Here is an 18,155-nt window from a genome sequence, read left to right as displayed (position 1 = left end):
TGACCACCATGGATTTGAGCAAAGGCTATTGGCAAATCCCACTGACCCTGGAGGCTAAGGAGAAGTCAGCATTCATCACTCCAAGTGGCCTCTATGAGTTCTTAGTGATGCCATTTGGGATGAAGAATGCCCCGGCTACCTTTCAACGCCTGGTCAATAGGTTACTGGAAGGGATGCAGAGCTATGCCAGGGCTTACTTAGATGACATTGCTGTCTTTAGTAATTCCTGGGAATCCCACATAGGACATGTAGCTGCAGTGCTGGATAGGATCAGGGAGGCTGGGCTTACCTTAAAACCCACTAAGTGTATGGTAGGGATGGCAGAAGTCCTGTACTTAGGGCACAGGGTGGGTGGAGGGCATCTCAAGCCAGAACCAGCCAAGGTAGAAGCCATAGTTGAGTGGCCTGTTCCAAAATCCAAGAAACAGGTCATGGCATTTTTGGGCACCACAGGGTACTATAGGAAATTTGTCCCACAGTACAGCGCCCTGGCCAAACCCCTGACTGATCTGACCTAGAAGCAACTGCCTGTGCTTATTACCTGGTCTCCTGCCTGTGAAACGGCTTTCCAGGCCCTGAAAACTGCGCTTGCTGGAGCCCCTATACTGGCTGCTCTAGACTATACCAAGCATTTTCTCATACAAACTGATGCCTCAGACTTTGGTGTGGGGGCTGTGTTGAGCCAGGTGGGGGATGACGGCCAAGAGCACCCTGTGGTGTATCTAAGTCACAAACTGCTCCCCAAGGAAGTGGCATATGCCACCATTGAGAAGGAGTGCTTGGCCATTGTGTGGGCACTCAAAAAGCCCTATGTCTATGGGAGGGCTTTCACGGTCATCACAGACCGCAACCTCCTGAGTTGGCTACAGAGGGTATCAGGGGAAAATGCCAAACTGCTGAGATGGAGCTTGGCTTTGCAAGAATTTGAATTTACCATTCAACACAAGAAGGGCAGTGAAAACAGCAATGCTGATGGACTTTCACGCCAGGACTATCACTCTGAGACTGAGTTCATTAATGGTGCCAGCAGTGCCCCACTCCCCGTTAGGGCCAGTGAGCCACAGGTCACCCATTAAGAAGGGGAGGTGTAGAGGGAGAAAGGGGGTGGCCCGGGATTAAAGGGGTTACACCCCATTTGGCCATCCCCTGACCTCACCCAGGAGTCAAAGGGTTAACTGGGCTAAGACCCAGAACAGTGATTTAACCCCTGTAATGACATGTACATGTGTATTCCCCTGTTCCATTGTAATGTCTGGTTTAATCAGTGTCTGCATCGCACACACACTGGAATCCATCCGGGAGCACAAGGGTTAATAGTCCTTTAATGATTATAGCTCTTTGTGAAGTTTTCCCGCCTTTTCAGGCACCATTTTGCAGGTCCCCATTGGCCGCCATTAGGGCTCCATGCATTCTAATGGAGAATCTTGTTGTTTTAGTCCTGTTTCCTGTAAAGACCAGCAGGTGGCGTCCGAGAGGGAGAGCGGCGGTTTCCCATTGAAAGTCAATGGGCCCATCGACTTCAATGGAGGTTCCTCGAGGTAGCTTTCGAAGAACAAGTTGGCTGCCGTCCAGACCGCAAACCGCAAAGCGGATACATTTTCAATAGGAGAGCTTTGATCACTAACAAGTCAAGGTCAATGTCAAGTGGCGTGGTAATAAAAAGTTCTAGGGCCCCTAGGAATAAAATTATTTTTGTCCCTAGTTCCTAGGCGTCCCCCCACTCGACCACAACCGGGTCCACAAATCCTGGACCCCCGATAAGGGTCGAACCGAGAAGAACGGGTCGTGCTATAGGCTTTGCCGGCGGCGGCAGAAACGGCTCAGAAAAATGACTAAGTGTGAAATGCTGTATTTTGGTACTCCATATCTCCGGTTCCGGAGGGCCCAGTGGATCAAGGTTTGGGGTGTCTGCAGTCACTGCTCCGGCATCACTGCAGAACCATCCTTGACCCTCCTGGACCAACCCGACGGAGTATGGACCCCCTTGAAGGTTCGGTACTTTTCCCATAGACTTCAATGGCGGAGAAACCCCATTGACCTCAAATGGCGGCAATTTACCATTGAAAGTCTATGTCGGAGAAGCCCGTTGTTTTCAATGGGGATTTAGTGAAAAGCTGAGATTTCTTTTTTAGCGGAGATTTTTGTATTAAAATGAAAAATGATTTAATGTGCATTTGTGTAACTCCGGTTCCATAGGTCATAGCAAAGACAAATACTCAGAGGAATTCCTTTGCATACCAGGATAGCAGATGGCCCTAGAGGCACCCCAATGTCTAGGATTTAAGTATTGTTCAAAGGGTCTTGTCACCCTCCCTGATGATTTAAGGGCTGAGGAGGCTCAAACCAGAGCAGTCTCCAAGTGTACCAGTTATCACTTTCCAACAAAGGTTATCTTGCTAGAGATCCAGATGGGTAGACTGGCTGGCATTCTATGTGTAGGTGGGGGGCTACAGAAATGAGACCCCAGAGTTCTACTGCGCCTGTGCCAGCTAGCAGGGGGGCCTGTCCTAAAATGTGTTCCCCCATCAAAGATTGGCTGGAGATAATTGACCACCAATCACAGGTACTTAAGGTTAAGGATAGAGGGACAAAAGGTTTATAAACTGCTGTTCCCCATATATCCTTTGTCTTCATTGAGTCTTCATTGAGTCTTCAATTTATCACCTGAATGATTACCTGATTGCTGAAGAGAAATGCTACATCTAACTTCTCATTCCCCAACCCCAAGTAAGTGTACTTCTTGTCTGTTACTGTATTATTCGTGTGTTCACCTATCCTAAGGAATAAAATCACTTTATTATATCTTAAGCCTCGTTCAGTTCAGACCCAGTTATTTTTGTGTAATATTAATGCACCTGTGTAGGCTATCGTCAAAAAGAGTACGCCACCTCATAGAGAAATAAAACAGTAGTGATGTTATGAATGTAAAAATTGATACATATTTTTAAAAGGCATCACATAATGTTTTCTTAAAATCGCTCATTTATTAAGACCTTGTCAAGAAAAAAAGAAAAAAAAAAGATATGCCTTTTTTTTCTGACTTGAAATTCACATTGGCACTGAAGTCATTCTAGACAAGTCACAATGCAGGTCTTATCAGCCAGGCGCATGCGTGTGAAACCAGGCAAAGTAATTACTCAGCCAAGAACTGTTTTACTGTTGAACTGTTTAAAAATGTAATAAAGATTATTAATATTTATTTGTGGGGTTTCTTACTTGAATTAATTACACATGCAAAGTCTAATTATACTGAAAAATGCAACATCAGTGATAAAATAAAATGTTGTGATTGTAATAATGTAAAAATTGATTGACTATGAAAACAATGCATCATACTGTATAAGGTTTTGTTAAAAAGCTCACAATTATTCTATCCTCAAGAAAAATAAAATGTCACTTAAATTTTTTTTTTCGTTAGAAAATTATTGAGAAAATCCTTATAGAGTTGCATACCTGCAGACTTGTACTGCACAGAAAAGTATATAGGAAATACACTCACATTTTACAAGTATTGTACACACAATGTACGGGGTCTTTTCTTTAAACCAGGTCCCGAAGTGGTGTGGCATCTGCTACCTCCACGCAGTCCCGTGCGAAACCGGAAGTGACGTCTGTACCGGGAGGCAGCAAGAGAGGAATGACGCGACTCCAAACAGCTGGGACTTCAGGTAATGCATATGCGTGGTACAGCAAGTGGCACAGGAACAGATTCTACGCGTTTTGCTAATTGCTTCTTCAGGAAGCAATTGCCAGTGTGTGTGTGTGTGTGTGTGTGTGTGTGTGTGTGTGTGTGTGTGTGTGTGTCAGTGTCCATGTGTGTCAGTGTCTGTATCAGTGTGTGTGTGTCAGTGTCTGTGTGTGTGGCAGTGTCAGTGTGTGGCAGTGTGTGTCTGTGTGTTTGGGGGGTGAGGAGGGAGGGGAGGATCTCAAGAAGGCTCTCCCAGCAGTGGTTTGGAGAAGCCATTGGTGAGTCTGCGAGAGGGGGCAGTGAGGGGGAGGATCTTAAGCAGGGTCTCCCAGCAGTGGTCTGGAGAAGCCGTTGGTGAGTCTGTGAGAGGGGGCAGCGGGAGGGGGGGTGGAGGGGGGAGGATCTCAAGCAGGGTCTCCCAGCTGTGGTCTGGAGAAACCGGTGGTGAGTCTGTGAGCCCCGAGCCAGCCCCCCACTGTCCCCTGCCCCCAGCGGAGGTACAGGGAGGAGGTGTTCAGCAGAGAGAGTGTGTGTGTCCCGTCCGTCCTGCATTGACTCCTCCTGGGGGAAGCTGGCAACACTGACGGCCTCTTCTGCCAGGAGTGATGTCTTTTCCGTCACCACTGATTTCCGCCTCCAATCAACACATTCACGCCGTTAAAGAAGTTTCACTTCAAAAAGAATAAATTAAGTAATGTCTATGGAAAAGTTAACAGCCCATTTGAAACAATCTACCAAAGAGTTTTATATGACATAGGAACCATGGCTCCAGAGATAAGAAAATATAACAGACAGTGAGAGGTAAGAATATTAATTTAGTTACTTAAGGTCCAGATCGGCTTTTAAACCATTAGAAGATATTAACAATTATGAATAATTATTTAAAAAAACCTTCATCCACATAAAAAACGTCTCAGTCTCTCTCTTCTTCCTTTCTCTACTTGCTTTCTTCTTCTTTCACAAATAAAACTCCCAGATACTTTTAACATACAGCAGTGAAATGAGCGAACCTAGAGTACGCCCAGCCTGCTCAGATATATAAAGTAGCGATAAACGCTAATATAAAAAATGACTGTATTTAACCAAAGGACTTTCTTCGCAACACTTCTATGTTCCCCTGCTGCTCTCTCTGGAGTAGAGGGGTATTGTACCGTATGCTGTAATATGTACCCTCAGTATTGTTATACTCTGTGTTTCTCTGTTTTGAAAACTCAATAAAAAAGATTGAAACAAACAACAAACAAAAAACCAAGAACCAAATGTTAAAACCTGAATACTGACATATCGCTATTTGCTGATAACACTTGCAGGTGAGAAATTGATATTTGACGCAATGCACTCTTTCAATTTGATTTAAATTTTATATATATATTTGTATACATAGATCCCATATGCCCAGATCCACAACAGGATGTGAGCATTAGCACACCTTTACTCCCATTTCACATCATGCTTTACACCCTTTTGTGACTCTTGGCCATAGTGTTTTATATCTCTATTTCATCCCCCAAGTGATAGCTTCATACATGAGTCAAACAGACTCATTCATATAGTATTTTAATGATCCCACTGTGTAGTGTAAAATGCATCTCTGAAGGGCTAAACACGCTTTTACGTTATATAGCACTGCAGTGCTCAAAATTATTATTTTATGTTCTTCTTGTCTTAACACACATACGTTACCCCTGTGTTCCTGCACACTGTATTACACAGCATAGGCACTGTTATACATCAAAACATTCCTGACTTTATATATTTTGCCAGTATGTAGATGTGTAAATGAATACTCTTGAATCTTATTATTACAGATGGTACCAGTTTTACAACTAAATCACCCTGGTTTGAAACAGAAATGTAGCAATATCACCAGCTCATAATTTACCCATAGGGTGCGTTTATAGCAGATTCTTATCATGAGTGTTTTCCTCTCTTAACCTATCCATGAGTATTTTTTATGACAGGAACATTAAGGTTCACTAGTTCTTATCCACAGCGTTCTGTTTGTTGTCTTTGCAATAATAATTCCACGTCCAAAGATGTATAAACCATGTTCAATATTTTCTTTAGGAGATTTTACTCCTGGACAAATTTCTGAGTGGCCTTGTGAATGTTCAAATAAAAAGAAATGTGTTTATAAACTGTACGGATTAATTTTTCTCAGGTCTTATTATGCTTAGTAACCTTTCAGTTTATTGCGACCATCCTTCTTATGCTCAACATTTACAAATACTTTAATAGTGAGAGAGAGACCTATTTTAGTATAAAGAGAACAAATGTGAACACAGCTGTGTTTCTTGTGTAATAATCTAACATGGACATGCAAAGTATAGTCTCTCTCCTCCTCCTTCTCCGACAAAAGCTCTATTTCAGAGTCTGAATGGGAGTTAGCATCATTAAGGAAATTGAAATGCATGGCGATTTGTGACCAGTCTGTGACTCCGCTCTAAATGACTTTGGGCAATTTTGCATGTTTGGTGGACTTGCGTGAATGCTTTGCACATCTCTAACGGTAACATTTGAAATGATTGCCTTATTTGGTTTATTATTTTTGCAAATTCTTTTCTACCCTGTACTTAAAAGCAGCAAAACACTGTGCACTAAATGTTTTTTTGTTTTGGGATTGAAGCGGGGGTCTCCAGTGCTGAACTGTGTTCATTTCACCTCCTGGGACCCCCTGATTCTTCAGACGCTTATCTCCGTAAGGGCAATCGGTATCTCTGCAGTCAGGGAACGTGTGTCTCAAATGAGATGGCGGCATTTAAATGTCCCGCGCCACGTGAGCCAATAGGAAAATGTGACGTCATCCCCTGCGACGTCCTGTTGCTCTGGAAGCACGGGGTCCTTGGAGCTGAAATTAACGCAATTCAGACCCCCACTTCAATCCTAGATAAAAAAAGGAAATATGTAATGCAAGGTGTTTTGCTGCTTTAATGTGAAATTGTGCAGTAATTTAGAATTTTTATTCTGGAGAAAAATTGAAGTGAAAACATTTCTTGTGTGGACTCAGGAATGGCTAGTGTTCTTTCTTAAAGCTTCTTTATAACAGTCATGTTCACTGCATTATATAATTCTATCTAGAACTGTATTCTGTGATCATTTTTATTGGCCTTTTCACAGTTACGTTTTCAGTTGGAAAGACTGTCTAAGTAATAAAAGAATTGTTGACAATGGTAAATAAAGTACACATCTCTTTCCAATTTTTACAATATTACAATACAGTTACAGTAAAGGGAACATAATAATAAAAATGGGATACGTGCATCAAGACATACATATTGCAATGTGACATAGGAGTCCTTGCACTAAAGAACTTATAATCTAATCAGCAAGTGGGGAGACTAACAGAAACAGTTGGAGTACATTGGTTATAGTGTGTATAAGAGCATACTGTAGTTTAGGGAGTAGTGGTCATCCAGGACTAATTAAACACTTAATTGAACAAGTGAGTTTTCAGATGGGTTCTAAGTTAGAGAGAACAGGTTTGGCAGACATTGAGAGGAAGGAATTTTCAGAGGTAGGGTTGCATCGTGTGAGAAGGGTTGTAGGCGTGAGTGACTTGTACTGACACAGAGAAGAAAGAAGACAGGGCTGGGCATAGAATAGAGATTTAATATGGGGTATAGTGAGAGACTACATCTGAGATATAAGGAGGGGCAGAGTATTACAGAGCCTTGAAAAGAGAAGAACAATTCTGTAGTGAATGCAGAATTTATTATGGAGCCAACAGAGAATTTTCAGGAAGAGAGATGTAGAGGCTGATGGAGAAGAGAGTGAGATTACCTTCTCAGCAGCATTTTGAATAGTGTGAAAAGTAGAGAGCACTGTTCTATGAAGGTCAGTATGGGGAAGATTTCAGTAGTCCAGAGAAGAGAGAATGAGGGCATGGATAATCATCATGAAGAGAAACAGAGAAAAGGTTATTTAACAATGTTATGGAGAAAAAAGAGGCAAGCTTTAGCAATAGTATTAAGGTGAGGGGAGAACGTAAGAGAAGAGTCAAATATGACACCTAAACAACAGGCTTGGAGAACAGAATGGATTAGACTGTTACTGACTGTCTAAAAAAGGGCACAATAGGGCTTGATTTAGGTGGCATTATGATCAACTCAGTCTTAGACATACAGTATTGACTTCAAGATTTCAGGCTGGCACCAAAGATGAGATTGCCATGCAACAGTTGGGAACCTGGGAGTTTACTACTGCAAATGTGAGGTTAAGTGTGGAAAGATACAGTCGAGTGTCTTCTGCATCCAAGTGATACAGTACTTGAACCCAAGTGAATTAGAAAAGGGATCTTTCTTTCTTTCCACCAATGGGGGTGTGCAAAGAGAAAAGGGGTCCCACGACTGAGCCTTGAAGTACACGAACTATCTAGGACATTTGGTCGCGGCCATTTTTGCCATGCACTTTCTCTAGTTCCATAAAGTCTTTTCTAAGGAGTGGTGCCCAAAATTGTACTTCATATTCAAGGTGTGGTCTTACTAATGCTTTATAACGGGGCATAATTATTTTTACTTCCCTTCCACCCATTGCCTGTTTAATGCAAGACAGAAGTGAAATACACCGCTCACCTAATAATGTCCTAATATGAATGAAACAGGAATATATTGTAAGGTGCATTAGGAGTAATAATTTACATATACAGATATGATCCAAAGAATACAAAGTACCCCAATTATTGCACTCAATACATAATGTAGTTATATTTCAGGACAATAATAACATTTCAGATATTATCTGATTGGCAATCATAAATGATCAAGTGGTCCACTTGATCATTTATGATTGCCAATCAGATAATATCTGTAGGGCTATTCCTGAAATATTACTACATGATGTATTGAGTGCAATAATTGGGGTACTTTGGATCCTTTGGATCATATCTGTATCTGTTTAATGCAAGATAAGATCTTGTTTGCCTTTGCAGCTCCTGCATGACTTTGGGCACTATTGTTAAGCCTGCTTTCTACCAGTACTCCTAAATCCTTCTCCATCAAGGATTCCCCTAATTTAACCCCATTTAATTTGTACGTCACCGGTTTATTCTTGCTTCCCAAATGAATAACCTTACATTTATCTGTATTAAACCACATCTGCCATTTACCTGCCAAAATTACTAGTCTGTCCAAGTCATTCTGAAGAGAAATTACATCCTGCTCTGATTTTACTACCTTACACAATTTAGTGTCAACAGCACTATGCTCTCTATGCCAACTTCAAGGTCATTAATAAAGAAGTTAAAAAACAGGGGTCCCTGTAACGATCCCTCCGGTACTATACTCACAACTTTAGCCCAACCTAAAAAAGTTCAATTTATGACAACTCTCTGTTGTCTATCCTTCAACCAGCTTTCAATCCAGGTGCAAATATTTTTACTGAGTCCAATTATCTTATACACTAACCTCTTGTGTGGAAATTAAGCTCTTTACCTTATTTGTATTTATTAGTAAAGCAATTTTTTTTTTATAATGCATTAAATGGGATAATGCATATTTAATGCAACTCTCCTGCAAATCAGGCTTACACCGTCGCTACAAAATTTGGGGGGAGGGGAGACTTTCTTGGTCATGTGGTGTCTTCTCATTCAGTAGCATTTTTCTACTGGGTGTTCATGTGTAGGCTATGTCTCGTGAGGCTTTCATCTAGAGCAGAGCGTAACCTGTTTCCTGCCCGAATCATTTAATAAACTAGTCATTTTTTCCATCTGGCATACATACCAGATCCTATTTCTTATTTTAGAAATTTTAGGTACTTCTTGTTTTTTTTCACACCAAGGCTATTTTGCATCTAGTGGCGGTTGTAAAGTGGCTAATGAGAGCAAGATCGGTTCTGGGGATTCACTGGATCTGTCTATTGAGCAGGAATAACCATGGGTCGAATGGTACGTCTAGACCCAGTATCCTTCTCAACCAGTTTCTTATTTTCCTCAACAGGGAGGGTACTTGTGGGCAAGACCACCACATATGTAGCATTTTGGCTTGGGCACCACACCCTTTAGGGCAGAGTGGGGAGTATCCTGGTATAAATTTGGATAACTTCTGGGTGTGAGATACTATCTAGTGAGTACTTTGTAAGCATTTTCATTCAGAGTGGTGCATATTGAGCTCCTGGCGACTGACCAAAATATTTGGTTCCACGTTTCCTCATCTAACACCTCACCTAAGTCCTCCTCCCATTGAGATATACATTTTAGTTTTCTCACTGTTTCATAATTTGTGAATGTTAGTTCTTTATATAGTTGGGATATCAGCCCCTGCGTATCTGTCAGGCAGAGTTTCTCAAAGTTGGGTAAGGGGCTTGAAGGGTGTATCTTACCATAAAATGCTCTTAAATGAAGATATCTAAAAAAAAAAATCTGAGTTCAGGATATCCCTCTCTGTTTTGATTTGGTCAAATAATTTAATCTTTAGTTCTGCGTCCATGGTAAGTTCAGCCGTGTGGAGGCGCACGGAGGCTGAGGGAAAGCGGGTGCTTTTCCTGGCCATGGTACGCGCGCTGTCCGTGGGCGTGTCTAGGGGTGTGCCAGTGACGTCACAGAGCTGGTTCGCCCTCATTGGGTGAACCGCTCACGTGACCGGCCTGTCGCGCCAAGAAATCAGTTTGAACTGATTTCTTGCGCAACGCGCGCCCCTTCCCGCTTCCGTGGGCGCCCCCCGCATGGAAGCTATCGCTGCCTTGGGCAGTTTGATCGGTCAGCGTACGCATGCCTCCGCACGGTCTACCCGACCATGGACGCAGCCTTAATCTTGAGATTTGTGCTTGGGTCCAGGTTGAGAAATTATTATTTCTTAGCCCTGGGATAAATTCTGGGTTGTTAAAAATAGGAGTTGTCAGGGAATTTTTGGATGTTAGTGCAAATTTAAATTTTGTGGCGTCCCAGATCTTTAGTGAGTTACATATGGTAGGTAGTATATAACCCAGTTTTTCCCTTGCTTTACGAGGGAACCAAAGTAGAACATTTAGTTCCCCTGGACGACACTGAGTTTTCTATTTCTATCCATCTTTTAAGACCCGGTTCTTAGTGCCATTGGATTATTTGGCTAAATTGGGCCGCTTTGTAATATGACAGCAAACATGGCAATGCTAGATCTCCAGCCATACTTGGTCTTAACAAAATCTTTTTGCTTATCCTTGTTTTTTTATAATTTCAAATAAACCTGGTTATTACTGATTGGAGAGAGGATATTACTTTCTTTATTATTGGTATTGGCAGCGTTTGGAAAAGGTATAGGATACGTGGGAGCAAATTCATCTTAATACAGTGTACGTTCCCAATCCAGGAGATATTATATCCTGACTATATCCTACTGTCCTCTCTAAGGATTTTGAGTAGGTTAGGGTAGTTCGCATGATAAGGTGATTTGGAGTTATTAGTGATATTTACTCCCAAAAATGTAATACATTTATGTTGCCATTTAAAGTTGAAGTTAATTGCTATCAAAGTTTCCACTTCTTTTGGGAGATTAATGTTTATTGCTTCGGATTTTGAGTTATTCATTTTGAAGCCAGATAGTTTGTTAAAGGTTGAAAGAATGGAGAACAAATTTGGGAGAGATGTCACAGGTTTGGACACTGTGAAAATGACATAATCTGAAAACAGTGCTAATTTATGGGTTTGTTTGTCCACCTCTATCCCAGAAATATTTGGGTTACACCTTATGCTAGCTGCTAGAGGATCGATGCAAAGGGCAATTAGTAGGGGGGAGAGAGGGCAAGCTTGTCTCATGCCGCTTTTGATATTAAACCTATCAGACGGGAAGCCTTGGCAGATCACATTTTACCTGGGATTTAAATACAGTAAAGGGCCGAAATTGCCATCATAATTTTTTCACTGAAGCGAAAAGATCTGAAAACTAGAAACATGTAGGACCAATCTATCCGATTGAATGCTTTTTCGGCATCAAGCCTAGTACCATAGTGGGTATCTTTTTTTGTTAGCCCAGTCTATCAAATCTATTACAAGATAGAAAAAATAGGCTCAAGCGCTCTAATGCAGGTATGATAAAATAAAGTAAGCCAAACCACTAAACCAAGGTATAACAAATGAGTATGATATAGTACTTAATATGCAATAGTATGGGTACTATCCTCCTGAAGACAGGTGGTAGATGGTACAAGCCCACTCACCCTCAGTCTCATTGGCAGGTTCCCCTGAACAAAAGCAATACTCACATCCTAGGAGTGGTAGGCAGGCTGTGCAGCTTCAGATATGCAGTATACAGGAAATATGGAGAACAAAAGCGCACTAGCAAAAATAAATTAAAAGGGCACTTTAATGTGACAAAAGACCCATCCAACGCGTTTCGAACGTCACAGCGTTATTTTTCAAGAAAAAGAACGCTGTGACGTTCGAAATGCGTTGGATGGGTCTTTTGTCACATTAAAGTGCCCTTTTAATTTATTTTTGATTCTGGGTCCTTCCTGCTCCGTTTTTTGCTAGTGCGCTTTTGTTCTCCATTTGGGGAGGGGAAGGGGGAGGGGAAGGGGTGTTGGGAAGGTGAGGGGATGGGGGGTGGTGAGGTAGGGGGGGTAAGGTGAGTGGTGGTGAGGTGAGCGGGGGTGGGGCATTAATTCAAAACATTTCCAACCATGTCCCCCCTTTCTCAACACACCCCATACATCCCCCAGTAATAACAGTAGCTGGGGTGGCCTGTGCATGGGGTTATACATACATTTCCTTGTGATGTCAAGGTGGGGTGAGGGGTGGGGATGGTAAATTGTATATTACCCCTTTTATGTACCCATTCCGGCAGACCCATATTTTCTTTCATTTTTGTGGGGAGCGAGGGGGGTTTGCAAGAGTCTACATAGCGATCACCCCTTGATACCTTAGAATGAGTCTTCCTTTGAGATACCTCTTCGTGGCTTTTCTGTTCCAAGTTTTTTAGTCCGGCCGGATCCATATCCTGAGGAATCTCCCCCTGGGTCATTTGCCCGGCTGCCTCCGGCGCTCGCAGGAGCGCGTGGTCTTCCCTTATGCGCACATTGTTTCTGCTGTTCCTGTTTTCTTCAGTCCGGTCCAATATCTCGATCATTTGGGTCTTTATTTAAGGCCTTGATGGTATCATCTAGCCTCCTTTCTTGGGCATCTGTCCTGCTGTCCTGCTGCTTAGAGAGGTGATCACTTTCTTTATTTCCTTCACTTTGCTGTGGAGCCAGGTCTTGAAATTGCTGAGCAGATTTTTTATATCATTTTCCTGACTTGTTTGTTAATTTCTTCCTGGTCTGATTTCTGCTCTAATTCGGAGCCCTCGTTTGAGATTTGCTCTGCAGCCCATGGGTGGCCATTTTGTGTTTAATGTATGCATTCTTAGACATCTTGTATCAGTTGGATGGCTGTTCCTTGCAGTTTGGGAGAATGGAAGATGTTTTTTTGTTGTTATTTGCTTACTTTAAATCCAGAGTCTTGAGGAGCTCATTTGCTAGGCAGCCATTTCCTCGAGCTTCCCATGTAGCCGGGTCTCCTTCTTACCTCCTGGCTTACGGGAGGGGGGATGGCTACAAGAGCTGCTCCGGTAGGGGTTGCGAGTGGTCAGGGAGGCTGCTTCAACTCTCCGATGTTCGGAGACGGATCGCTGTGCAGGGCGCCGCCATGTTGGGTTTAGGCGCAGATTACTCTTCACGTATGCTCTGAAAGTCCCGAGGTTGCAGTGGCCATTTTACAGGTGCCAGGCGCATGCCAGTGGCATGACAGAGTGGTGGCTATCTGGTCGGCTGCCGGGTCGGGATAGAGAAGCTAGAGTAGTCTTGATACTTGCTGAGGTCAGAGTTAGGAGCCGGTAGAATGGTCAGAGTCCGTTAGCCGTGGTCAGGGGTTGGAGCCAGTAGAAATGTAGAAGTCTGTAAGCCATGGTAAGGATTGGAGAGATGCGGAAGGTCAGAGGAAAGCTGGGGTCGGTAAGTCAGGAGTGCTGAGTCCAAGGGTCAAGCTGGGTCGGTAAACAGAAGATCAATCTTTAAGAACAAGGCAACGGGAGACAAGGCAAGGCAAGGCTAGAAACCAGGAAGTGGGAGAACACATGCTACCAGGAACTATGCTCAGCCAAAGTGCAAGTGGCACAGCTGAGCATATATGGGAGAGCAGGACCAATGAGAGAGAGGGCAGGAGTAGGGGTGCGGCCTCAGCAGAGGGAAGGTTAGGTGGAGTGATTCAGGAGACAGGTGGGCATGATGAGGGTGCACTTGGGAGCGGTGCACATGCATCACATGCATCACGTGTGCGTGCTGCGCGCCGCTGACATGTGCTGTAAGGACAGCGGGGTTGCGTGAGGCAGCAGGTAAGGAGGGAGTGCGCCGCGGGGGACGTGCTCCCCGATTCCTTACAGTACCCCCCCTTTGAGGAGCGGCCTCAGGACGACTCCAATATGGCTTGAGAGGGTACTTTGCGTGAAACCGCCTTATGAGGTTGGGAGCATGTATTTGGTGATGGGGTATCCAGGACCGTTCTTCTGGTCTGAAGCCCTTCCAATGCACCAAATACTGTACCGTTCCTCTAGAAATGCTTGAATCAATAATGGATTGTACCTTATACTCTTCTTGTCCTTGTACGATCACTAGAGCAGGAGTAGAAGAGGAGCCTTGGAAGTGAGAAATTTGAAAGACAGGCTTTAGAAGAGAGATATGAAACACAGAAGGTATCCTCATAGATGAAGGGAGTTGAAAACGGTATGCCACCGGGTTCATCTTCTCCAGGATAATGTATGGGCCCAAAAATCTTGGGGCCAATTTGAGAGTGGGTGTCTTTTGCTTGATGTTCCTCGAGGAAAGCCACACTCTGTCTCCTGGTTGAAACTCCGGTACCTTGCGACGATGACGATCCGCCTGGGATTTTTGTCTGTGAGTCGCCTCTCCAAGAGTCTTTTGAATTCTCCTCCAGGATTCTTGCAAATAATTGATTCTGTTGTCAGTCACTGGGACCCCGGAAGAAGAGGAAGTGATGAGAAGGCGTGCAGGATGAAATCCATAGTTAATAAAGAATGGGGATTCTTGTGTAGACTCATTTCTTAGAGAGTTGTGGGCGAATTCTGCCCAGGGAAGAAGATCCACCCAGTCATCTTGGGCATCGGAAATGAAGCACCGTAAGTACTGTTCCAAGGTTTGATTTGTCCTCTCGGTTTGACCGTTGGTCTGAGGGTGGTGCCCGGATGAAAAATTTAAGGAAATGCCCATTCTCTGGGAAAAAGATCGCCAAAACTTGTAAATGTAACAAAGTTCTATATTGAGTCTATTCATATGACTCACACCATTCATTGTCAGTGTCTTTTTCAAGCAGGTCTTCATCCCCTGTTGATCTGTCTATTGGTCTACATCAGGGCTCTGTTTGAAGACCTCTCTCTTTCTCTCTTACTTTTTTGGTTTAGGCATCACCACTATGCAGATGATACACAGTTATACTGTATCTATCCACCCATTAACCTCACACTGCAATCCAGTCCCATGAAATGTATCGGATTGCTTCTTAGCTACAGTATATACTTGTTGATGGTGCTCCTCCACCTCAAACGTAATATTTCTAAAAATGAGCACCTCATATTTCCTCCTAAAATTGTCCCAATGTCCTCTCTTTCGATCACACTAAACCACCATCTATCCTGTTACTAAAGCATGTTGCCTAGGAGTGCTTGTCCTCTGTGATCTGATAATAAATGTCTCCTTTCCACTGCTCTGTCTCGCCTAAAACCTATCTCCCTCACTGCCTCTTACCCGTGGAACTGCCTGACTCTCCAAACTAACTTACTATTATATTCAACCATCTGGACTATTGTAACCTACTACTAATTGGCCTTCCTGTCTGGCAACTTTCTCATCTGCAATGTATTAAAAATTTTGGTTTCCTATTGGCCCGCGGGATTTGGTGGCCATTTTAATTCCCCCAAAGGGGAGGAAAACACTGGCAACTAAACTAAAACATATCTCAGGAAACAGGGGGAAGGGAAGTCTCTGGAGCTAAACAAAGCACAGTTCTCCTGCAGGGGACCACTCATTCCCAGTTTGAATTTTGTAGATAAATCAATAGTAACAATAAAATGGGTAAGTGGGATTGCTGCTCTAATGCATGTTGCTTGTTTATGAGGCCATGATATGAATCAAGTTAAACTTTTAACCAATTCCCTATTTGTGAACATACCAAGGCCTTTTCAAACAATATAAAATGACACTATAACTGCAAAAGAAAAAATACAGACTCTCCAGAGGGCTTTAGAAAAATACATTAAATGGGCTTTTTTCAAATGATCGCTTGGATCCTTTGAATCAAGCCCATTGAATACATTTTTCGATAGCATACTGGAGTGCTTGTATTTTTTTTTCTTCCAGTGATACACCACATCTGTGGTTCCCAGTGCACCTGTGGCATGTTCTGAATTTGTGATTGCACCTGCATCCCTTCTCTAAATTATACTATAGCCATGTATTACGTATCATGCTTTAACACAGCAGAATGTCATATCTTTATATAATACAGGTTAAAGCTTCGGTGAATGGACAACAAGCACAACACAAAAGATAAAATAGCATGAGGATATAACTGTAAACACACAGGAGATACCTGAGGAAAAAAATCTATTTGTATATTTAAATGACCTTTTCATTTAAATGGCCTTATTATTTAAATGACCTTATCTCTCTCTCCCTCCTTTTCATGGTCTGTACCTGTGAAACCCACATCCCCAGAGGTCCGTTACTGATATACCGACGCGCTAACATGAGTTAACACATTGTTAACATGCAGTAACATGTTTCTTCAAAGCTCAATAACATTAGGTTAAGTTGTCTTTTTATCTGGAAAGGGCAATACGTTAACTATAATGGATGTTAGTGCTAATGATACGCAAATGAGACATTTCCTCCAACAATGCTTATCCACAAAGGAGCTCCCTGTCTCCTCACACGGTTTCATAGATTCCTGCAGCATTTCAGGCTGATTTCGTGATTCTTTTAGCTCTGACAATGGCAACATTACAAAAAATAACAAAAAACAGGTGTGACAGTTTTTCACACCTCTAAATCACTGCCATGGATAAGCAATGCATTGGAAAACAGCAAAGGGCTTGTTATGTGTCAGACAAGTTCATGAAAATAGAGCTTTTTCCAGTGTCAAAAGGAATCTATTATACAGTGGGTTGAAAAGTGGCAACACCTCAAAAACATTCAACAAAGGAAGACATTTTTACTCAAATATTGCCTGATCAAGCAGATCACACTAGTTATAATGACATGATTATTTATCAGCTCCCGAAATGTGTATCACGGGAGGTGGGAGGTGGAGAAGTGGAAAGAGGGTTACTACGAACGAACGGGAACTGACTAATTTTGCAGGAAAGGAACTGTCTGTAAATACCACAGAAGAGCAAATGTATTAAAATGTTGCAGTAGTTGTAAAAACAATCTCAGCTGAGCCAGATGAGCAGATTTCCTTCCTTTGTCCTGCCACAGCAAAATCAAGTGCTAATCTGTCTAGTAACCACGGCTACTTGCAACTTGATGCCTGTACAAACACAATGTTGAGATTTTATGAATCTGGCATCTCCTGGAAGGACAGTTTTGTATATTTTGACATGTTAACTCCAGCTAAAGTAGCTTCAGGTACAGTATGTAGGAATATGTTGGTAAAGATTGTTAAAAGTATTTATTTTCTAAATCACTGTGCAAAAGGTCTTTACATAATCACTATTCCATATAGATGTTATAGGTATTACCATATATATGGTGAGGTCTATGATTATATATATACACTATATATATATATATATATATAAACACACACACACACACACACACACACACACACACACACACACACACACACACACACACACACACACACACACACACACACACACACACACACACACACACACACACACACACACACACACACACACACACACACACAGTACCGCATGCACGCCTAGCAGTAGATGTACTTGAATACTGGCTATGATATTTAAATAATACTGTAATATGTCAGCTGTGCTCAGGGAAGGGAGATATATGACAACAACAGCAACAATTCCCTATAAAGAGCACACAGGTGTACCAAATAAATAACAAAGTTTATTTTAATACATAAAAACAGGGGAGAAAGAAAATAAAATGGTGTGGTTTTTGACTATTGTGTCTTGATTTACAGACACTGTTTACAGGCCATTCTTTTGCAGTTCAGTCCTTTCCCTCCAGAATTTAGGTTTATGTCCCCCTCCATTTTATTTTCTTTCTCCCCTGTTTTTATGTATTAAAATAAACTTTGTTACTTATTTGGTACACATGTGTGCTCTTTATAGGGAATGTTTGCTGTTGTTGTATATATATATATATATATATATATATATATATATATATATATATAACACAAAACAAGCAGTCAGCACTCTAATGTAGGGCAAAAGGCAGTTGCTAGTCCCATAGGAATCCACATAGCATATGAACCAGCCCAAAGACCAGTAAAGAGACAGCAACCAGCAAGGAG

This window comes from Ascaphus truei, chromosome 1 (genome assembly GCF_040206685.1).
Source record: "Ascaphus truei isolate aAscTru1 chromosome 1, aAscTru1.hap1, whole genome shotgun sequence".
In the NCBI taxonomy this organism is placed as follows: domain Eukaryota; kingdom Metazoa; phylum Chordata; class Amphibia; order Anura; family Ascaphidae; genus Ascaphus; species Ascaphus truei.
The sequence above is the reverse complement of the archived record's forward strand: the minus strand, read 5'-3'. Positions refer to the sequence as shown.